Raw genomic sequence first — 24,916 nt, 5'->3', positions numbered from 1 at the left:
GGTGCTTCGCGCGCTTACAGCAACGCCGTTCTCTGTTCCCGAAGAGATTGCGGCGCGCATCGACGAATTTTAAAGCTTACCAGCTAAACTGATGAAAAAAAATTATGCATGTATGTATGTTAAAAATTTATTTAGGTCCTCGACAGAGTTTTGTTTTTGTTCACTTTTGCTTCGTGCCTCAAGAGCAGATCAGCATTTATCAGCCAAAAAACTTTTACTGGAGCAGTGATGAACAATATCGTCGAATTCATTGCTGATAGCGGAGAACAAGCTTTGTTGCAGGCGTTGATGCGTCGGTGGCTTGTATACGTAAAAGCGCGTCGCTCGGTGCTACCAAGCGCGCTTACTGTACCGGTTGTGTTGCTCCACAAGTTGTTGTTTGTTATGCGTCAGTGAGATAAATGTGCTTACTCAGAAGCCGTGCCTGACTTTCTCTTAGAGAACTCTGGCTTTCGAAGCGTCGTTGGCGGTCTTTAGGGAGAGGATAAAAGCCGACGACCAAGATAAACTTTATTTTTTGCCATAGTAGTGCTTTGCAGGGGCAGAGAGCGACTTATGCTTGATATGACTGCCATGCTGATATGACTTATATGACTGATTGCGCTGAACGTTGGGCGAAAACGGAGTGGTAAGAGTATTTGACTGGGAGCACCGACACGTCACATCGACACGCGATGATAGTCTACTTTCGATAGCTATAGCCTCCATACAGTATGTTCGACGTACCTCAGAATGCCTCCCTGCGTGCGTATAGACCGTTTCATCGGGCGAGGAGGATACGGCGCGCGGAGAGCCTTTCCTCCTCTCTGGCTTGGGCGATCCGGCGCGGCGCTGCTTGAAAGTATTGCTGTCGCGTGCTGCGAAACAATTTCGAGATGTTTTAGATCTTACTTTGTGAAATTTACGCCATGTTCGTTCATATAAGGTCGTCAGGGAAGCCTTTCGGTGCATCGGTAACTACTGTAGGCAGAAATATGTCTTGGGGGCGCAAAAATGTGACTCGCATGATCAGCCGCGGTGTACGCGCATTATCGGTCGCGGTGCGTGTATGTGTTGTTTACTATTTTGCTTATACCAATTTTAATTCAACAAAGAAAACCAGCGTCTCTGTATTATTAGAATTAAATAGTAAATCAGCTCACTGTCTGATCGATTGGCGTAGGGAGTAAAACATAAAATATAAGAGCGCATGCTCGTGCACGCGCGGCCAACCTAAGGCAACCACGAAACATCTGAGCGGCAGGCGCTATCAAATATTTGTGATACACTGGCCTCGTTCTCACGCATTTCAAGTGTAGTATGCTTGAAATTACCATATGTCTACGCTAGCCTTGCTGCATGAGGCCCGTGGCGCTGCTCAACACAGCGATCACTGCGGTTGGTGAGCCAGCATGATACATATATAAGCTGTGTGCTTCGGCATTGCCTTTTTGGCCTGTATACAGCCATAATATATGAGAGGGTTCGCATAAAAAGAATGCGATGGCTATTTTTGAGCGCAAAATTTCCGTAATACGTGTGAGTACGTCGTAGAGAACTGAACGAACACAACCGAAAAAAAAAATCGGTTAGCATCCTCTTTCTCTAAAAAGCAAGAGAAAACGGGCTAACGTCTCACAACGTTTATAAATATATAACCGCTGATACCGTATGCTTGGACCATGCGCTATATAGAACAAAGATATCTGTAATCCAGCACCTACTACTGCTTAGGACGCTCGCGCAGTTCGTAAACGGTCGCTTTGCTGGACAAGCTTAATTCAGACTGTATATATAAGGTATGCTGCTATTACTAGCCAAAACTATTTTATTCATGGGTGGAAACCTCATCCATCCAACCAAGTAGTCACGCAATGTAACCTGCAGCGAATAGTTTGAATGCTGTCAAAGTATAATAGCACAGCTCCTATCGTAGCAGAACGGTACCCACGCTGTTACGATCGTCGCGTATGTTTCATGGCTCCTAAACTGCAGCTTCGAAATAGAGGATAATACTGTAATAAGGTCACATTACTGATTGGAACATTCGGAAATACACAATTGATCTCCGAGGCTGATTGTAGGCTCAAGTATGAGCGCACACATCGCGCTGCGTGTTCCGTCCACCTCAACGCCAGCAGAAATTCCGGCCATGACGCCTTAAACCACTTCAGCAAGTCTCACAGAACCGTTTACCGTGTAGAAGACGCGCGTCATGCTAAACAGACCGCACGACCGCGAAAACAAACGCCAGAACCTGCCGCCGAGCGTATACCTGCCATGCAAAAGACCGCTTTCACCCAAGCCAGTATGGCGCTGCTCATAGGCGGCGCCACTGCGTTCACAATATGGCGGCGCCTACGAAAAAACGGTCTATACGTATCGCGCTAAGGAGAGCTTGTCTAAGCTGTGTTCTCCGCTATAATGTTCTTGTGCAGAGAAGCCTACTTGTTTGTTTTCACACAGTGCATGCCCTTGCGAAGACGGTTACCATTCCGGCCATTCATTTAGTCTGCTCAAACAGGCAAAATTAGTTCAAGCTATCAATTATTAGAATTTTATAATCAGCAAAGATGTGTTACGAAATAAACAGTTTGCTCGGACGGACGTGATTAATGATTATTGACGCGTAGGCTATATACGTAGACGTAGGCGATGCTTACCGTCAGCGATGTTCCTCCAGCGTCGGCATGAGTCGCAGTGAGCCGAATAAAACCTGGTTGTTCCTTCTTCGACATGTTAGCGTCAGCACTCATGATCTGCTGGTGAACTCAGTGTGTCCATGACTTGGTTGGCCACCCGACACGACAGCTGTCAGCCCTGTGGAAGAGATAGCCACTATGCAAATTAAGTGCATTTACTTCCAACGCGACAGTAATGAAGGTGAGCCTGCAAGGCTCATCTCCTGATCGAAGCTTAGGGACAATAGCACAAAGCCGACCATAAATTACCTCACCACCCTCAGCAAAAGATCCAGGTAAGTGTGCCCGGGCTATACCAGGTCCTCCTAACTGCTTCTACTATTTAGCATTTCTAATTCCTCAAAGTTGACTCGCGCGACGGGAGTTCACGTGCCATTTTCAAACGAGAGCAGCTATAGTACAGCTTGCATATGGTGGCTGTGTGTTCGGATGTGCTGGTGTTCAGGACAAATGTACATTGTGCGTCGAAATAACACTGCGCTTTGTCAACTACATCACCATTGTCATCATCCTTTCCTTGCTCTTCGCCGCCATTGCCCGTTTCGCTGTAGAGAATAGAAACCCAGAGATAGAGCGCCTCCGACCGCCCCCTCTAGTTAAAATCTGTCCTGTTTTACTAGTATCATGGTTGAAGTAGAGCAATAGTGATTGGCACACTGAAAGACAGTGAGAGTAGCAATAGGGAATGGCAAGGAAGTTGGGCAAAGCGGAAGACGGCTAGCTGCCATGCGTTGAAGGAATGGGTTAAGACGAAGCTTTAGCTCGGGTGCTCCTATCTGAATACATGTAAAAGGAGAATTCGTTTTTCTCGGCAACCGCTGCACCAAATTTGATGAGGTTTGTTGCATTTAAAAGAAAAATTAACATCTGGTGCCTGTTCATTTCGAATTTTCGACTTAGGTGGTCAATATTTTATTAAATATCGGCAAAAATGGCAAATTTTCAGAAAACGAAACTATCAAGTTTAGAGCTGTGTAACTCAGCAATGAAAAATTATATCACAATTCTATGCATTGCATCTGATTGTACATCTAAAGTGGACAAAATTGACATGTTACACATGAATATTAAAAAATTAGTCATATGAAAATACAACTGTTTGCATAAACCTTGTACACAACGTAATAAATTCACATAAGATATAAATTGACATAGAGGATTTGTCTGCTTTGAAAGAGCTAATGGATGCCGTTTGCAGAACAACGATATCTGTTCTTGATGCAGAGTTATTAATTTGTAAACTTTAAGGCTCTATTTTTTTTTTGAACTTACGAATTTTTGGATATTAATAAAATTCAGGCCCTAAAACCGAAATTCCACTTCAACAGTCACTAGAATTTAGCTTTCTCTGTCAACTGCAACAAATTAAAATCGGTCCAGGGCTTATCTCAGAAAAGCGTTTCTGCGTTTTACATCTATTTCAATAGGCCGCGTCGGAGTTGGGCCCGAGCTACAGCTTCCTCTTAAGAAAAAACAAGGAGGAGTGCCAAATCTCGACACTTCTGTCACTTCTGCGCCAAAAATATTTTTTTTTAACCCTGAAGGAGCCCTGAATACAAAGAAGGAAAATTTAAATATTCTCCATTGCCTACAGCGCTGAAGGCAATCGCGTTGAAGTGTGATGAAAACAGTAGCTTAATGCAGAAGTGGCGGTAAGCACCTTCTGCTACAGAGTACTATCAATAACGAATTAAAAGAACATGTTTTATGATTTGACGATGCATTGGAATCTGTTCGCCACGCTTTGCTAAACGCTTTAATAACACAGTTCTTGCAGGATTCTGTGCGACAAGAACAGGCTGACGGCTTCTCCTGAAAAAAAAAAAAAAAAACACACACACAATATCACAGATGGAAATTGTTTCGCACAGCCAAGCTGTTCCAACAGAATAAAGAGCCCGGGAGAGATCTGCAAAGCCAACAGCTGGAGACGCTGGAGTCAAAGGCTCAGAAAAAACTCTTTTCGCGCAATGCGTTCCTGAGGGGTTCTTTATAACTCTTTCGGGCATTTATTCCCACCGCAAGTGTCTGAAGATGCCACAGAACGAAATGCTCTACCCCACAGAGACAGCTTCAAGAACAGCCTCACAAGTTAGTTCCAATTCTCTGGCCTTCTCAAATCGTGTCGTCTCTCGTATATATACTCAGCTCTCTATCTCCCCACACACGCGGATTGTGCTCGCACCGCAATAGCGGCATTATTTGGCCTCAGTCCCGGAAGCAAAATGGCAGAGTGCGGGTTATTGTGAACTCCGTCGGGACGGAGTCCTTGCCCGGCCGGCTGCCACTCGTCTCTCTCCAAGTCGTCCTCCATGTTGCCATTGTGGTCCTTTGTCCCGCTCTGCGGCACTCCTTTTCGGCGCTGGCTATTACCCCGTGCGCCGGGTGGCTCGCTTGGATTCAAAGAAGGAGCTTTCTCTCTCCCACCCTCTCCGGAAATCCACTTGGCGGTGGACGACGGCCGTGCGAACCATCGTCTCTGCGCAACTGTCGCGCACAACACAAGCTCCGCAGCAGCGGCGGAGCAAAAATGCTACCGATCGTCTCGAGGCGAGCCTGTGCAGCGGTCTTTCCCCGCACCACTCGCTCCCCGCCACTCCCTTTGCCCCTCAGTTCCTTTCATGGCGTCACAGCGGCGTCCTTGCCCCGGTCCGAGCCCGCGAGTCTATTTTTTTTGCTCCCTCTTTGCCGCACCACTGGCTGGGGGCGCGGCATTACAGCCCGCTTGTGTGTATACAACCCCGGCCGACCCCCATTTCAATATGAAAAGGGACACTTCTGCCGGCTCCCTGCACCGCGCCACTCGACGGCGGGCGACGACAAGTTCTTCTTTCCGACACCGCTTGCAGCACGCAAGCTGTGCCACGAGATGGAGGCCGCCGCGTACACGCAGCGCCAGAAGCGGTACCCGCTCCACCGCGGCTCGCGTTGTGCGACACCCCCTCCCTTCATTCTCGGTGGCGGGTCACTTCACCCACTCAGCGGCTTGCGACTGTCTCCGCAGAATCCACGCGAATTGCTTCGCCATTCATGAAAACGGTGGGCTCTGAACCCCCGTGTCCTCGCACTCCTATGGGTCGGGGTGTGTGGGTGCATGCATTGAGGGTAGGGGGTTGGGGGAGTAGAGGGGGATGGTTCATAGCTGCATCACAACGAAGTTGTTTGTCGCTGTTGCAAATTAAGGTATACAAAAGCGGACGCATACGTAGGCGTTTATATTTCTACGAGGTTTACTTGCCTCCGTTGCATGTTTCCAAGCAGCGCAGGCATACAAACGTCATCGCGTCTTTGTTGCCTGCTCCGCAACTTACCCTTCCACCTCCCGTCATCCATCCACGACCGACTTGCGCACAAATCCGGAGAAAGCGTCCACCCTAACTACACGTTCGATGAAGCAGTTTGCCCGGCCTTCTGCTGTACCTCTAAGGCTTTCACCTCAACGTGCACAACTCGTATTCATTAATTAGTAACTCGTGTTCTGCGCCGCATTTTGCCATGACACGTTTTTTCGGTAGATTGCATAAGGCCAAGCTGTCTCTTCTTCATATCCATGGAATCTCGAACATTGAAACACTAAAACTTGCACAGCTCCTTTGTTACGCTGCCTTAAACAAACCTTGTCAGCCGTCAAGAAAAAAGGAGAGAGAAAAACGAAAATGCAAGCGAAGCACATCCGCCTCTCACAAAGAACGACGGTCTTTGAGAGGCAGCCGTCACTGTAACAAGGGAGAGTCTCTACTAGCAGCTCCTTTGAGCAAGAACAGTTAGGCCATATGACCCGCAGAGCGGCGTTCCCTCTTCATTTGGCGCCCGCTGTACTTAATTCTGTCTGCGGCGCCGTCGCTTCCCTTGTTTGCAACGACTGAACAAATGGCTTTCTCGTAGGCGAGATGGCGTTTTGTTCAATTAAGCTGTGCGCGTGTACATGTGAGAACGACGAGTCTCCCGCATCTCCGCGTGTGGACAAACTCACATTCTGCGAACGAGGCGGACGCTTATACAGACGCCTTTCTTGGAGGCTGAGATGGGACCCTTGTCCCGGCTCATCCAGTACTGAGCGCGCGCTCATACGCATACCGTACACTGTCGCCCGGCAGACTGGAGCGATGTGGAGTTACACAATGGCGCGACGGCGTATACTTACTCGCTCGAGCCCTTCCCCGTCACCCTTTCGTTTGTGCTCTTCTTTCTCTTCGTTTGTTTTATGTCTTCTTCTGTGCACCACTGCTTGTACTCGGCAGAGTCAGCCCCCCCCCCCCCCCCCCCCCCCCTTCCATACAGCGGTTGTTCTGTTGTGAGTGCAGAGAGGGCTTGCCGGGGGCCCCTTTTGTCCGCGCTCAATATGTCTACACGCACACCACCTCGCGACGGGGTGTCCCGATATTGAATGCCTCCCAACTTTTCCGTCCCGTCAGAGAAAGGAGTTGTTGGAGTTGACGAGATATCCGAAGCGCGAGGCGGTCGGCTTTCATTGCTTTCCACTCGAGAGCTCGCGCTCAAGAGAGCGCTCCATCATCATTGGATTTTGGTTCACTATGATTCTGTAGGTTTCGACAATCAGGTCCCCGTTTAGGGAGTCTTCGCTTTTCCTTGGAAGGGAAAGCACCTAAGCGTGTCCGTGATGCCTTCTATAGAAATCACAATGAATGTAGTAATAATAACACGGCTGCGCACCAAGGAACCCTAACGACCTGAATGAATGAGCGCGGGCCCTTACATGTGCTACGCCTATGGGTATCTACACAAGCTTGTGTACATATACTTGCCTATCATCAACGCTTCATGTAAATGCACTGCGTTATGAATGCGTCTCTTAGTTACCTTTGGCTACCACTTGTTCTGCGCCAGCCAATCCTATCCTGTGCCTGCTAATTTCGTAATTGCATCACTCTGCACAATCCTGCGCCACACTCGACTGCGCCTGCCTTCCCTTGGTACTACTAGTACGCCACATATTATTAATTCGGCGTATTGAATGCCCTGCCCGAGCCCGAGATAGCGAGCAGACCGAACATATATACGTATATTATCATAATTGTTTTGGTGAAATCTAAGCCAGTATTGACAAAGTTTCAAAGAATCTCGGAAGCGTGGGTGTCCACCACTGCAGCCGGGGAAGTGTAAGCGACTTCGACAGAATCCACGCAGGCTAAAGAATGGTACTGAGGTGAACATTTCCAGATAGAAATTAGTAGATGCGCTCCCGCCGAAGTTCCGTAGACGCTGCTCGAAGCACACGTATTTTACTTATAGGGAAACGAAAACGCAAGTTGAACGTTGACGTCGCCGGTGCGCATTGTGTACTGTGCCTCACAGCGTACTATAGCGCAACGGCTGTAGACATACACAGGACTTTCCCGATCCATCTCCAAGCTTCTGCTGCCTCACCGTGCAACATGCCATTGAATCGCATTCACAATCGTGAGTGATGGGAATTTTATATCGTATGCTGGTGTACTGTCTATGGTGCTGAACCTAAAACCGAAATGTTCAAGTGGGCCTGATAATATCCCTAATTTGTTTCTCCGTAGATACGCTGTAACCATATCAGAGTTTCTTGTTATAATATTCCGTGCTTCATTATTGTCGTCTGAATTACCGAGTGACTGGAGAACAGCTCGAATAGCACCAATTCATAAAAAGGGAGATTTGTAGAAAATTACCGTCCTATTTCTTTAACGTCATCATGCTGTAAACTCATCGAACATATCATAGCAAAAAGCATAACCACACATCTAGAAAAGCAGTCAACTTTAACTAACTTTCAGCCCGGGTTCGGAAGAGGGTATTCGATTGTCACACAGCTGGTCCCTGTAGTTCATTCCTTTGCATCAAGCCTTGACAAGAACGGACAAATAGACATGATTTTCCTTCACTTCTGTAAGGCATTCGATGCGGTACCTCATGATAAACTAATTCTAAAACTTGAAAACACAGGAATCCCTCGGATGTTTATCTCTTGGATTTCTGCTTACTTGTCTAACCGGAAACAATTCGTTGAGATAAATGGTGAAAGATCGGGCTGCCTTCCGGTCCCGTGTGTTCCCCAGAGCAGTGTGCTCGGTCCTCTTCTTTTTGTTCTTTATATCAATGATATTATTAACACTGTTGAAGGTGGTGTACAGATTCGATCATTTGCCGATGATTATGTGCTCTTTAAAGATATTGTTTCTCTCCATGATCAAACTAGTTTATGTTGTAGTTTAAATAATATTCTTGCATGGTGCAGGTGCTGGGGAATCACACTAAACAGAGATAAAAGCGTACTACTGTGAATGACACATAAGAAATCATCCCTGATTTATACATGTAAGTTAGGTCCATCACCTCTGCATGAAGCCAATAGCTATAAATACCTAGGAGTGACCCTTAACAATACACTATCATGGAATGATCACATAACTAACACTTGTGCTTCAGCCTTCATAAAACTATGCCTGTTGAGACACAAACTTAAGAAAGCCCCATGTAACGTTAAAATGCTATGCTACATCTCCCTAATTAGACCTAAGCTGGAATATGCTAGCGTAGTTTGAGATCCATACACAAAAACTAATAACAATAGTGTTGAGAGAATTCAGAGAAAAGCGGTCAGATTCATATTTAACAAATTTTCCGCCGAACTTATGGAAATTAACAACCTTGAACCACTCGAACTTAGAAGAAAGAAACAGCGACTTGAATTCCTTAAACTACTTCACACCAACAGTTTATCCTTAGACCCATCAGAACATTTATCGCAGTTATCGACCAGAACTACACGCCACCGCAGACATGATGCATAACCCCTTACTTTTCAAGAACAAACACACAGAAGTTTTCTTCTTTTCCTCGAACTGCAACCGAATGGAACTGTATAATTGAATCCACTTCGTAATCTTGTAATTTCATGGTTCTGTTTGTTTTGTCAATCTGATTTTCATTGTATGTACCATATGTCGCTCTCCCTGCTAGGACCACGTGTCCGCAGTATCTAATAAATTAATAAATAAAAATAAAAACACACTTGCACGCTTACTATTCTAGGAAGTCGTCAGAGAGAATTATGTGCCCCAGTACGGACAAAAGTGCAGTCTCCATGAATGTTGTTCTATCTTCTCAGAAACTTTCGTTTTCATCCGGCCTGAAGAAGAGTTAAGGCACAACTTCCACAACATATCGGCATGTGCAAACCACGGCATTCTCTTTAACATCAAAAACTGGAAAGTCTTCACGCTTCTGTTTTATAAAAAAATGGACATAAACATACTCAAGATGCATTTATACGAAAGAGATGTGCGTCGAATTTAAGAAATGGGTTTTCGCCGTCGTCTGCGAAACACAGACATTGTTCAAACAATTTATCATACGGAGGCTAGCGTTGTTAGCTTTAATCCTCAGCGCGTAGTTAAACAGAACTGACGTGGTAAAAAAGAAAAAGAAGAAGACAAAGAAACAAGCAGCAAGAGTATTTGCGGAATATAATTACACACGTAAAAGTAAGCACGCACTCAGGCACGATGGAACGAGAGCTGAAGTTAACTATTACTTTGACGTGCTAACCGCGGCATGTATGCAACATATAATGTGGCAGCAACTTTTTATATCAGACGTGTTTGAATTTCATTGGCTCATTTTGTTGCATCCATTACTGAAAAAAGGTATTATTTTCTTGACGTTGCTTTCACACATTGCTTGCTTTGCAAATAGTAGCACACAACGGTGGGAGAACATGGCTGAACCGCGAAAGTAGTAGCCATTCCTGCAGCTCTGATGTCTACTGAAAAGTTTGAGTTTGCTGTGCCGTTGGACAAGACGGCGGATGTCGCCTTGCTGAATATTCGATAGATGGCGCTTCCCATTTTTAAGCCTTTATTCCTGCGGTACCACTTCAAGTGGTTATATAATGTGTGTAGAGAGTGCATTGAATTAGGTTGCAAAATATAAGAAACGCACTGGAATCACAGTCAAAAGGCAGAAAATAATAAAACATTGGGAAGGGCCGCGGCAGAGAGAAGGAGAGAGAGAACACTTTAATGGAAACAGAAGATATCAGGCCTGCTATACATACAGGGCTTATACTTCAGATAATATGCTTGAAGCCTCATCTGAAATTTCAGACAGGTGCTTGATGGCCGAGGCAGGCAGCCACACTTCCTTTGTAGTTAGTCACTGCATATTTGCCCGAAGAGTTCCGCACGCCAGATTGACGAACAGAAAAAGAAGAAAAAAGCGTCAATGAAAAGTGACGTTCAAACCTTTGAAGACCTGCGTTAGCGCAATACATTTGTCCCGCTAAGCAACAAACGCGACAATCTACGACTGATAATAGACCAACAAAGTCTAATGTTAGTGCCAACAGTGAGTACGCTTAAAACCATTTAGTGTCCATGGTAACAAACAAAACTCACTGCTATAGGACGAAGTACAAAGAAAGGAGTGCACGACACGAGCCCTCTATCACAACTCATGTCGTGTACTCCTTCGTTTTTTTCTTTTGCCTTAGCGCGGTAATTTAACTTGTTTCTATCAAACCAATCCAACTAGCCTGATTTGCACTATTAGATCATCTATAGTGTTCAGCATGTGTGACAAGAGGACAAGGGTTTGCGATTGGTATTACGTGACTGGAAGTAGCTAGTGACGGTGCATTTACCTCGGTCAAGTTGTCACGTCAAACACTTGCCCCTATAGGCCACGACAATAAAATCCCTATGCCGCTGAATAAGAATGGTATAGTTTTTGAACATTTGCTGCTGGGCTAGTCCGTTCACACGAGGAAGATTTGTGTCATTGTCCCTGAGGTCGGACAATGACACAAACATAAGCTCTTGTCCTGTGTTTCTTCTTGTGCCGTTGTCTGAATCCGAGTTTTTCCTCGTAAAAGAATGGATGGGAATTTAAAGAAAAAGAAAAAAAGATTTCCGTTTTAGCCGCATCTTACTGACGTTCTCGAAAGGATGAGAAAAGTACATATTACATTCTTCTCCGCCATCTGTCGGGTACTGGGACGAAGCATGGAGGCTAGCTAGAAAGAAGCTTTAATTGAAACTGCGGACAGGACAAGGAACAGTGACTAGTAAGCTAAAGAATTAGGAAAAGGGCAGTAAAGCTTAGACCAAAAAACATGAGCTTGGCTGAAATTAAACAGCTGAAGCAGTCGTCTCGATAGGAAGAAGAAATGCTTGGACGAGCATAGGCACGTCATGCAAGTAGGCGGCGCAGTGACCGTAGGGCAAATGCTTTTCAAGAGTCATGGGATAAGGATTTATGGGACAGTGGACTGTGATAATTAAAATAACTAGAAATCCCATAGATACACTCAACAAAATTTCCTGTTAGCCAAGCTTTTCATCGAAAAAAGGCAACGTTAAGAAAACATTGGTGCAAAATGTCATTAAAAGACCTATACGGTGTCCGGTTGTCAAACCTCCGACGACAGAACACCATAGGTATTATAAGTGTATCTTGCACCGTTTATTTTTAAAATAGATAGCTCCTTCTTTGTGCACAGTGCAGATGGCCGAACCGCTGACCATTACACTTGCCGTGGCGTCCCTCAGGGTGGGGTTCTTAGCCCCACTTTGTTCAACCTTGCAATCCTTGGACTTGCCGACGTTCTACCACATACAGTAAACCTTTCCATATATGCTGACGACATATGCATATGGGCCTCGGCAGTTACACGTCTCCAGGTGCGTGCACGGCTCCGAAAAGCAGTGACCCTAACATCATCGTACCTGCGTGCTCAAGGCCTCAGCATTTCGACCGAGAAGTGCGCCTTAGTCGCTTTTAACCACAAGCCCATGACCTGGTACCCCATTTCTATTGACCACCAACCAATCTCCTACGCAAAAACTCACCGATTCCTAGGCGTTATTATCGACAGAGACCTTTCATGGAGCCCCCACATCTCATACTTGAAGAAGAGGCTTACTTCTATCTCCCATATACTAAGGTTTCTTGCCGGCAAAACGTGGGGCACACCCGTGGCATCTATGCTTTAACTATACAGGACGCTCTTCCTAGAATACTTGCGATATGACACACCAGTGCTGTCCAATGCTAACAAAACTAACATCCATGTCCTACAGAGCATTCAAGGCCAAGCCCTTCGAAGATGTCTGGGGCTACCTCGAAATGCTTCAACCGTGGCAACAATTGTCACCGCGACAGACCACCCAATAATGGCCTATATAGCTATCGACGCACTCCGGGCGCATGTTCGCCATATATCCAGAGTCCCGGACCACCATCTCGCTCGCTTGCCTGAGAAAAGACCCAAGGCAGCGTTCTCCAGATCAATTGCGGCTAACCCACACTCTTTGTCTTGCGGCTAACCCACACTCACCCGCAACAAAAACGCCCTCCCCTATGTGGTGCTTGAAAAAGCCTCCTGTGTACCTTGCTGTTCCAGGAATAGTGAAGAAAGCTAGCCTGACCACCGCGGCTCTCAAGCAGATCACATTGGAACTTTTGCATGGTTCATACGCTAACCAAATGGATGTTTACACGGATGGTTCCGTGTCGGAAAAATCTACGGGCGCCGTTGTTCTGCCATCTCAATCGGTCGTCATCAAGTTTAAGACTTCACACGTAACGACATCTACAGGCTCTGAACTGGCCGCTCTTCGCGCTGCTGTCGAATACATTGAAAAAGAACCGCCCAACAAATGGGCAATATTTTGTGATTCGAAAGCAGCCCTCCAGAGCTTGCGAAGTTTACGACGTGGCAGTTATGAACAGCTGGTGTCACACATCAACGAAACCTGTCATTGCGCTTCTGAACGAGGACATGATATCATATTTCAGTGGCTGCCGGGACATTGTGGCGTCGTTGGTAATCACCTCGCCGATGATGCTGCCCGACGTGCCCAGGCTGCCTCACCGACACTCTTTATACCTTTATCGAGAGTCGACACTGCAAGAGAGCTTCGCAGTCTCGCTCGTACCATCACGTTAAGTTGCTGGCATACACCACAGAACTCTAAGTGTCGTTTATACAGCCTCGACCCATCACTGAAACTTAAATTACCAGCGAACCTTCTACGGCGTGACGCAACACTGCTGTGTCGGCTGTGGGTAGGCGTAGCATTCACCAACTCCTACAGCTATCGTATTGGAATGGCGGATTCACCAATGTGCGCTAAGTGCAAGTGTGAAGAGACCATCAGTCATCTTCTGTGCCACTGTTCTCGCTTCGATAATCAACGTGAGGCTCTCCAGTGTGCCTTGAATAGACTGGATGACAGGCCATTTACGGAAGCGAAGATCTTGGGAGCCTGGCCTCACAGTTCATTAGCCCAGAAAGCAGTTCGAGCGCTTTTTCACTAGCTGAAGGCAGCAGACTTGAGTGCCCGACTATAGACATCCTACACCTAAGTTCTCTCTCTCTCTCTTTCACTCCCCATTCCCATCCCCACGTGTATAGGGTAGCAAACTGGACTCAGTCTGGTTAACCTCCCTGCCTTTCCTTCTTCCCTTCTCTCTCTCTCTCTCTCTCTTGCATCGTGTTATATTGATTTTCTTTTTGAACAGCTCGGCTACTATTAGCTGGGAGACACGACATGCACGTATTCGTTCCCCGGAGATTTAACCGTTAGATAGGACAGGGCCACGAGGACCCTGGTCCGAGCTCATGATGCTTTTGTTCGCTAGAGCTGCTCAAGACTGGCCAGCCGCCTTGCCTCATACATTATCTCCACTATTCAATTCGGCCCACAGGGAGGCAGCCGAAGTAGTCCGGCGTCGGCGTCGACGTCGGCACCGTCGTAAGTCTTCAAAGAAGGCGCATGAGTGAAGCGATAGTACCCGCTCCACTACGGTACCACTTAGTCGCGACGCGATAGGGCCCACCACTTCCACGAGGGCATCAGATAAGACTCTTTGTTTAGAGGAATGGCCTACGCTACCGAGCCGCTCCCTTGCTAAGGAACCTCAGAAGGTAACGGCGCCACCGGAGCCTTCTCCGGCCATTGATGATTCACCTAAAACAGATCAAGTCATCTCGGTGCTACGTTCCCTCATGGAGGCCATCCGAACGATTTTAGTTGAGATGGGGACACCGTCTGCTCGAAGCGCACTTAAAGTGCTGGACGCCTTAAGCCCAGTGCTTGAATCCCTCAACTAGAAAGATGGCTACCCATACCCCATCCTTCCGAAAAGAAGTCAAGGCAGCGTCCGTCATGCAGTGGAACGCCAGAGGGCTAAAATCACGAATTTCAGATTTCCGTCAGTATGTGTACACCAATGTGTTTCCACTCATCGTCATTTGTGAGCCCAACTTGTCGAAACCAATCAGACTGTCAGGGTACGAATGTTTCATGTCATCAACAAATAGTGCATGCAGCAAAATCATCATTTTTGTTCGTCGGGAACTCACCTATGTTTTGCAACCGATTGCGCCCCACGACGACAATCAGTATATATGCGTCACAGTTAAAAAGAACAAACTCTTGTTTACTCTCATAGGCGTGTATATATCGCCTTCCAACAATTTCGACACTAAAAGATTAGCGGATATCTTGAGTGTTTGCCCCGCTCCATGGGTCATCATAGGAGATTTCAATGCACACCATCCAGCATGGGGAAGTACAAAGACAAATGCAAGAGGACGAAGATTATCAAGCATCGCCTACAACTATGGCCTTACTCTCTTGAACGATGGTAGCCCCACCTTTCTTCGAGGCGTGACATACGGCAGCTGCCTCGACCTTGCTTTTGTCTCCAACTCTCTCGCCAGATATGTGAAGTGGTTTCCAGATATTGAGACCCATGGGAGTGATCACATTCCCACCTATCTGAACATCAAAGGCTTGATGTCTAGATCTGGCCCACGGAATACCATTCGGACGATTCAATGGGCCAACTTCAAATCTGATATGGAAGATGCCTGCAGCGAGGGCCTGCCCTCTGGGTTAGAACAAACAATTAAAAATACGATGCGGAACGCCACTCGCATACTGACGATCTCTCACACGCGAAACGACTTCGACATAGAATTAGAGCGACTTCGCGCACTTCGTCGCCGGGCGGAACGTCGATATCGGCGTACAAGATCAATCCATGACCTTAGGGCAGCCAGGAGGATACAAAAGAAGATTCAGCGTCGAATGAATAGATTAGCGTCGGAACGTTGGGCAACGTTTTGCCAAACACTCGACCCCCGCAAGCCGCTGTCTCACATTTGGAAAACGGTGCAAGGTCTGCGTTGCCTTCCGGAACAGCGTTTTCCATTCAAGGCACTCGCGCTTTTCCAAGGGCGGCAAGACATCGATGTCGCAGAAGACTTTTGTGTGCGAATGGCAGACCAAGCGACACGCCCAGATCCTCCAGCCCGAGATGATGTCCCCCATTCCCGAGATTGCCGCATGGACCTTCCTTTTACAATGGAGGAGCTCGAGGCGGCACTAGCTCTCTGCAGGCGCTCATCATCTCCGGGTCCAGATGGTATATCATACCGAGCCTTGTGCTATCTCGGAGAATCCGCACGGACAGCACTATTGAGTCTCTACAACACCTCATGGCAGGAGGGAAATGTTCCTGACGAATGGAAAGTGAGCCGCCTGGTGCCAATATTGAAGCAGGGCAAATCCCCACTAGAGCTCAGCTCTTACCGCCCGATAGCGTTGGCCAGCTGTGTAGGAAAGATAATGGAACGGATGATCCTTGGCCGCCTGGAATGGTACCTTGAACACTACAAGATTTATCCGAGTTCCATGGCTGGTTTCCGACGTGACCGCTCTTCCATCGACAATGTAGTTGATCTCGTTTCATATGTCCAGCACGAAAGGTCCCGTAAACGTTTATCTGCAGCTTTATTCTTAGATGTGAAAGGGGCATACGATAACGTATTGCATGAGGCTATTCTCGACGCTCTTGTGACGGTTGGCCTAGGTGGCCGAGTATTTTTATGGATTGCAAGTTACCTATCTGCAAGATCATTCTATGTATTAACTGACGATGGCCCAACTACGCGACGCTATACCAGCAAGGGCGTTCCTCAAGGCGGTGCTCTCAGCCCGACGCTATTCAACCTCGCTCTTATTGGGCTTGCTGAACACTTGCCAACTACCACCAAAATTTCAGTATACGCAGACGACATCTGTCTCTGGACTTCGGCAGTCACACGTCCTCAGATACGTGCACGGCTTCAGAGAGCGGCTACTTTGACAGCGAGCTACTTGTGTGAACAAGGTCTCAGCATATCGCCAGAAAAATGCGCCCTAGTGGCGTTTACTCGCAAACCAATGACGCCTTATGTCATCTCAATCAACGGGCGGACCATTTCCTATGTCAGAACCTACAGATTTCTAGGCGTAATTATCGACCGAGACCTCTGTTGGAGCCCGCACGTGGCTTACATGAAACGACGCCTAACAGCAACCTCCCAGTTGTTTAAATACCTGACAGGAAAGACGTGGGGGATGTCAGTAGACGCAATGCTGAGACTCTACAGAGCTCTCTTTCTCGGTTTTTTAAGATACAGTCTACCTGTACTGAACAACACCTGCAAGACAAATATTCGTGTTCTGCAAGCAGCGCAAGCTCAAGCACTCAGAGTTTGTCTTGGTTTGCCGAGATGCACGTCAACTGAGGCAACTATTGCGATTGCTCGGGACCATCCAATGCAGACTCACATCACGGTGGAAACCCTGAGAACGCATATCAGACATTTGGCACGGGCCCCCTATCACCACCTTGCAACACTACCTTCAGACAGGCACCAAGCATCATTCTCAAAAACTATTGTCAAGTACAACGACAAACTTCCCTCGGGCTTCACCGCTGCATCTAAACCATCGATGCCCCCTTGGTGCCTTGTCAGCCCCACAGTCCATCTCGACGTGCCAGGAATCGGGAAAAAGTCTGAGCTGTCGTCGCCTGTGCTGAAACAACTGTCTCTGCTTCTTCTACACGAGAGGTACGCAGACAGTGCACATATTTATACTGACGGTTCCACAAACATCCAGTGTTCGTCCGGTGCTGCAGTCGTCCCAGAAAGAGGTATTACCATCAGCTTTAGGACTGACCACCCAACGACATCTACATCTGCGGAACTAGCTGCTCTTCGAGCTGCACTTTGTTTTGTCAATCGGGAACCACCTCGACAATGGTCAATTTTCAGCGACTCAAAGGCAGCCCTACAATCTGTACTATCAGCTCTGCGTCGCGGGCCATCTGAACAGCTCGTATTCGATATTAGATGCCTAATTCATACATCACATGAGAAAGGACATCACGTGACGTTTCAGTGGCTGCCAAGTCACTGCGGCGTCATCGGAAATGAAGACGCCGATAAAGCCGCTCGGACAGCTCTTGAAGACACACAGGAAGAGGCCATACCACTTTCACGTTCCGACGCAGCCAGGAGACTTCAAGTGCTTGCACAGGAGATCACGCTCTCTCTATGGTGCACACCAAGCAGCCAGACCAACCGCAGCGATCATCAACACGACCTGCCCTCCTTGATGCATCTCTGTATGCCAACCGGACTCCGCCGAAGTGAGGCCACCCTGCTTTATCGCTTATGGCTAGGGGTGGCCTTCACGAAATCTTACTCGTTTCGCATTGGAATGGCCGACAACGCTCTCTGCAATGCCTGTCTTTGCGAGGAGACGCTGGAACACATTCTGTGCGACTGTCCTGAATATAATGTTCAGAGACAGTCCATGGCGTCCGTTCTAGCGCACCTTGACAGTAGACCATTGTCAGTTGCAACCATTTTCACATATCGCCGACTGAAGACATCGCAGCTGAAGGCGACGAAGGGACTACTTCGGTTTATGAAGGATACGGGCTTGGACAAGCGACTGTGACAGTGATGTCACGTACCACACAAGAGTGACAGACTGTAACCAACGATGTGTGTGCCGTGTTATGTGCCCTCTATCTCTTCTCCCCATCTTTCATCCCCCCCATCCCCCTCCCATGTGTAGGGTAGCAAACCGGTTGGGCAAAACTGGTTAACCTCCCTGCCTTCCTTCTCCACTTTTTCCTTCCTTCCTTCCTTCCTCCACTATAACATGCCGATGACATCCGCGTCTCGCCAACTGGTGTGACGCGTCCTCAAGTACGTGCAAGGCTGTAAAAATCTGCGAAGTTCATATCGACGTACCTTGGGAAACAAGGCCTCAGGATTTGTGCAGAAAAATGTGCATTGGTGGCATTTAGCCGGAAGCCACTGACTTCGTATGCCATATCAATCGATGGACAAAATAGCTCTTATGTAAGTACGCACAGGTCGTGGGTAATCATCGACCGTGAGCTATGTTGGAGTCCCCATGTGGCCTACCTAAAGAAGCGCCTGACAGCCATCTCTTATCTTTGCAAGTTTCTCGGAGGAAAAACATGGTGTACTTCAGTATACACGTGATGATGCAACTGTACCGGACGCTGTTCCTCGGGCATCTGAGGTGCAGCTTGGCAGTGCTGATCAATAACTACAGAACTAACATCCGTACCATAGAGAAAGGATTTCAACAAGAGAGGACACTCGGTGAAAACTGGCAACAGGAAATACGTCACGCTAGTATTAACGCCGACCGTTTGGCGCCGCGAGCATCGAAAAAAAATGTATGTGAAATGAAGTTAACAGACATTGTTTAATTTTTTTTTACTGTTTCCCGGCAAAACTAAAATATCTGCATATAAATTAAATTATACTTGGCGGCTTACTTCCGTCGCCTAGCGACAGGCGAATGACGCGTCAGATGTATGCGTCATTCGTCAGACACGCCACAGAAGCGAGCGAGACCGGCTGCGCATCTAAGCGTTGGCCTGTTCGGCGACCCGTCTGCCGGTTTTTTCTATTTTGGGATTTAGCCTGGTTTCTTGGGCTCCCGGCGAATCCTTGCGTTCCTTCTGCTCTTCAACACGGCACCGCTGCACTGTTAGACTGCGGCAAGGTGAGAAATTCTGTTCAACAGTCTGCGACGCATTTCATGCAATTAGGCTTATACGGCATGGAACCCAGACTTGCGACGCAGTTAGCGAAAAACAGCTCGGTCGTCGTGGCACATTTAAATTGAAATAATGACTCGTACTGGGAGATGTTTGCGACGCTTTCTATGAGCCCAACATAATATAAAATATTTCGGCAGTTTTGGGCACTGTGGGCGCTGTGATGCATGCAGTTTCGCGTGCGCTGAATTTTACTGGGAGAAGTTCTGGCGCTTTCTCTAACCCCGAACATTATTGTAACTAATCTCGTTACTTTTTGGAGTACTTTTCAAGCACAGTGGCCATGCCTGGCGTTGTGACGCGGTTAGCGAAAAGCAGCTCGGCCCTATTACGCAGTTAAGTGTCGCGCTTTAATGAACTGACAAGCTTGTGGCGCTTCCTCTGACGTTCAACATTGTTGAAAATTAATTTCGGTACTTTTTCTTTGTTAATTATGAGGCACGCTCGCCGCGCCTGGCCTTGTGACGCAGTTAGCGAAAGACAGCTCGGCTTCGTGGCGCAGTTTTTCGCGTGTACTGTAATGTAAACGAGCGAATTCCTTGAAGATAGAGTGACACCCATGGCATCACACCTGTGTCATCGGTGAAGAGTTCTGGGCGCCAAATGCAAGATTTGGAGCTTATCCTTTACTCCTATCGCTATCGCGGAAATCCCCTGGGCACCTGCCAATTGTTTGATGACGAGGCGACGCGTCTATTGCTTGCCTCAGCTGCCTTTGTTGCGCCAGTATTCGTTCTTGTCGCGCACAAGGCCTAAAGCGTAAATGTTCTGTACACAACAATGCAGTGTTTACAATATTCGGCCAGTATCGTAGACGACGACCCGGTGGAGGACACGAAGCTTTGGCCACAGCTTCAAGAAGGCATGTAGGCGCTTTCAGAGCTCATCGCAACTTCTCCATCTCCATGCTGCGAGAGGCGTATGCGGTGCTTGTACTGGAAGCGGGTCTACAAAAGCATCCCAAACTGTCAGAATTTTCGGTTTCAGATATAAACCGAGATCTGTGACTTCTGCTCTTAGTTCTTTATTTTACAATCACTTTGAAGCAGCGGTCTGTCATATTTCTGAGTCAGCTAGCAACGTTCCTCGCTGCCGACACTATATTATGGTTCATTGTCTGCCTTTAATCGCTCGCGGTTGTTGTCAGTTGCGGTAGAGTTTTTCTTGGCGCTTACTTCTTCTATAATTTGTAATAGCTTATAGCAAACACGTATTATCGCTAGTCACTCGCTTACTCTGCGGATCGTCACGATACTTTCAGCTTCGAACATTTGTGAGTTGTCAGTGTCCGTTACTCATGCCTTGGCGCATTGATTCAAGAGTGCGTCTGTTTACGTATTATTAATACGTAGGTGATATAATGTACGTTAGTTTTGGTGTGAGTTGGCGTAGATATGTGCAGATAATATGCAAGAACTTACTGCGCCAGGAAGCGGCGCTATAGCGCCGCTTACTGGCGCAGTGATGCTGATCCTGACAGAGTGATCCCTCCTGACAAAGGGAGTATACTCCCTTTGTCACTGTGCAGCGAGCGGTATACTCACTCTTGCCGACATACCGGCGTCGAAGTCCTTTCTTTGGAGGCTAGCGTTGCATTGCTTTCGCTATCGCATGGGTGAATTTTATTATCCTCGAGGATAGCCGTGAATCGCAGAATACCGGCAACACAGGCAGTACTGCTGCAGGTATCAGCTGTCCGTGAACTTGAGGACACAGGTTCATTCCATTCCTTAAAATGCCAGTCACTATTTGTGCAGTCACCTACTGCCCACGCCTTCCCTCTCGCGCTCTCCACATTTTGCAAGATAAACGGAGCACATGAAATATATAGGGAACACCCTGTTGCATTTCCGACAGCTGATCGCACAGTAGCAGGGCAGAAGCGGCAACGGTTTGCCTTGAGGAAACAGGCGGCGCGTCGCGGAAAGCGCCATTTCGATCCTCTAGAGCATGGGGGTCTCCAAACTTTTCGGCCAGACGGCCGGATTGGTCACCAGTGATGGTGTTTGGAGCAGGACAATAAATACTTAAATATTAGTGAAAATAAATTCGTAAGCATAGGTAACTGCACTGACTCATATAGACCAAAAGGTTTATTTCCATTAATCGGCATGCTTTATTCAAATAATTTCAGAATTTAATTAGTTGCGCTGACATTGGCCAATAACGTGCAAAGAAAGAAGTGAAGTAACTGCTTTAGGATTACCATATCATAAGCATAACATGAGTATTAACATTAGCATCACACTAAGATAACATTAGCATTATAGTATAAAGTGCTGATGGTTCGCAGTCATTCTATCTGCACCTAGCAGATATCTACGTTACGTTGAGTTGGTCTTAGAAGTATCACCATTCTTTACAAAGGACCCTTTTCTTTTTTGTTGCTCTTGTGCCGTTACCGTAACTCCGGCAATACTACGAATTTGTTTTGACTTTTGTGCATAGTCTATACGCTTCGCTATATAGTATAAAAGCGTAGGCCAGTTGGTGTAGCATCGTCATCAATAAAATCACGCGATATACGGGACAGAGAACGCAAGTGTTGCTTCGTATTAGTCTGTCGCATTGCGCCGTTTTGTCCTCGACAACGTTTACATTATAAGAGATTAAAACGACTTGTGTAAGTTGGATTTTAAGCTTACTTTTAATAAAGCTAAACTTAGAAATCTTATGCGACAACGCGTTTCAAAAGCCACCTTTTCTTCTTTTTTTTTTTCAGATCTTTGTGAACGTAGCCATGAAGCCTTAATTCATATATATTGTTGTATGGTTTGTGTGAACGATAACAATTGCTGTACTGGACACCTTACTTTTTAGGACAAGGATTTTCGGGCGGCGCATTAGTTAAGCTAATTTTTTTTGCACAACTGAACGGATTCACTTGGCTGGAAAAATTAACAGCGAATGATCGAGCCACTAATAAAGTACTTGGCAATTAACCGACCAAATCGTCAAGACCTAAAACGTAAGCCTTTCATCTCAGGTTTTCAAGTGAGGCTAAAAGAAATATTAAATAAAATAAACGAGCTAAGGCAGGTGGTTACAAGTGATTTATGGGGAAACTCCCTATTTGTTTAATAACCACATTGTATAGTTTGGATGCAGAACACATCGAACATAAATAAAAGGCCTTCTATAGCAGGAACCTCCACAAGGACCTCGCAGTATTTAGAGAGAACAGTAGATGAATCTAAATAGCACATGCGGCAATGGCAATGTACGACAGCATTGAAACAATAAGGATCGAAGCACAATTAATACGTATGTGCTTGGAATTAAAATTTAGCATAATTCCGAAGGCTTTAAATTTTCAACTAAGAATGAAGGTGCCTCCTGACTACGCACAATATATAAGAAGCTGTAGTATCAGAATGTCATCGAACGGAACGGATACAAATTGCAACACATTAAACCAGAAACAGCTTATTAACAAAAAATACCAAAGTTGAAAATCATGCCAATAAATAAATATGGAGTTGAATTCTAAACCAGGAAAGGCAGGAGGGAGGAAAATATTTACGCGTTCACATTAGCATATTTGCCCATTTGTAATACTAACATGTCGCCCTACCAAGTGAGAGAGAGAGAGAGAGAGCAAGGACAGGAAAGTCAGGGAGGTCAACAATACTAACAATGCAAATGGGGAAGCATGTAATGACAGCAAAATGCCGCACAGGACACTAACCAGAGGTTCTTAATTAACTGAGCGTCTAAATAAGTAGCTAATCACCCTCACATTTCAGCCCTATGGAAATGCAGCCGCCGCGGTCGGGATTCGAACCCGTGGCCTCGATCTCAGTAGCACAACGCCATAGCCACTGGGTAACCACGACGGGTACCAAGCAGGGTGTACTATATTTCAATGCATGGGAATTGCATCCCATTTTCAAGACGTAATATCAGTGGTGGGCTAATATAAGTGATGGACCTGATGCTTTGACTTTAATATTTCAGTAATCTCTGGCGCAAGCCAGATAGAGCAATAATAATCAGATAACTCAGGCGTACGTTAGATATATTAGCCCTGTATCTAGAGACTCCATTTCCCATTATGGAAAATGTTTGCTTTAAGAAGTATGGGTATAGTGCCAAAAGCTGACATGTGCCCACGGACAATTATAGCTTTAAGTTTAGGAACTGTTCAGAGCCTGTATTCTTCTATGTATTGATTAGATTGTCTTCTTAGCATTTGTACTTCAAGATGTCGTTTTACTGTAGTTCAATCACTTCTAGTTGAAAAGAACCTGGCAATCCAGCCACATCGCAGCTAAATAAATTTGGGTATATTTGTAGTTTCCTCGTCCTGGCGTCAAGGTCAGAGAATCGCGGTCAATATTGTGTGTGGAGATCGCCGATGATTCTTGTCGCAGTTAGGGAAGAAAATGCCGCTTTTGTTTCCGCACTAATCATTGGATCGGCAACGAAAATGATCCCACTTTCGATTTTGCATCTGCCTCTCAAAATGCAGTTTTGCCCTGAAGCTTGTTTATGTCCATGAATGAGGTGTGCCTCTCCTTGCAGTTTCACGTTGACCCTGTTCATGTGGTCCCATAAGTCGAGGCAAAAGGCCGATTTCCAAAGCGCTCGCCATTGAACAGTAGTGGTTAGGGGCAACCTTTTGTGCAAGGAACACGTTATTTCTTCCCTAAGGTTAAAGAAACGAGACAAAGCTTTTTCGCAGCTTGACCGTCGAGCTGCCGTGTGTGATGCGTCACGTCTGCGAACTCACTGCTTTCCGTCGCTTTTAGAAACGTGCGGAACTGGCAGTGATTGAGTCGGTGCGACCTCATAACATCTGCAGCTGAAACAGCAGGTAGAGGGCTGGCCCATGTACTTCCCATAGTGGACTTGCTCGAGAATCATGCAGTGCAAAAGACATTGGCTTTTAGAAATCCCCCAGCTTTAGCTGCTTTTACTAATAAGCATGAAATGCTTTTAGCTCCCGTTGTCCGCAACCTTCAAGTGAACTTGGGCCAAAAGCCACAGTCGTTATCTGGGCATTCAAACGAGAACATCTAGGCAAGTTGCGAGAACAAAAGGAGATCATCCGGACAACCAGTCAAAACCTAAGGAAATGCGGTCTCTGACCTTCAACCCTTTGTACAGGACCGCATTACACATACGCTGGTTACTGTACAAACAACTCACAAAAAATATTGCTTCCGAGTTCTTTCTAGAGTTTGTTCAAACTACCATTCAAGCTGTAACTTCTAGTACGTTGAAGTTTTGTTTGTCATTTCCAATAGCCACATTGAAAAGGCAAATACATGGCACCATACACTTCATTGTCA

The 24,916-nt window shown here is 46.6% G+C and overlaps 1 long non-coding RNA gene across 1 annotated transcript in view; it reads right to left on the bottom strand.

Annotated features, from left to right (window-relative positions):
- The window catches only part of LOC129387595 (uncharacterized), a 207,913-nt gene that overhangs the window by 45,694 nt on the left and 137,303 nt on the right, over window positions 1–24,916 (bottom strand). Inside the window, exon 2 of the long non-coding RNA XR_011892808.1 lies at window positions 2,643–2,799. This is a non-coding gene — a long non-coding RNA (uncharacterized lncRNA). The remainder of the gene's footprint in view (window positions 1–2,642; window positions 2,800–24,916) is intronic.

Source organism: Dermacentor andersoni, chromosome 2 (genome assembly GCF_023375885.2).
Source record: "Dermacentor andersoni chromosome 2, qqDerAnde1_hic_scaffold, whole genome shotgun sequence".
In the NCBI taxonomy this organism is placed as follows: domain Eukaryota; kingdom Metazoa; phylum Arthropoda; class Arachnida; order Ixodida; family Ixodidae; genus Dermacentor; species Dermacentor andersoni.
The sequence above is the reverse complement of the archived record's forward strand: the minus strand, read 5'-3'. Positions and strand labels throughout refer to the sequence as shown.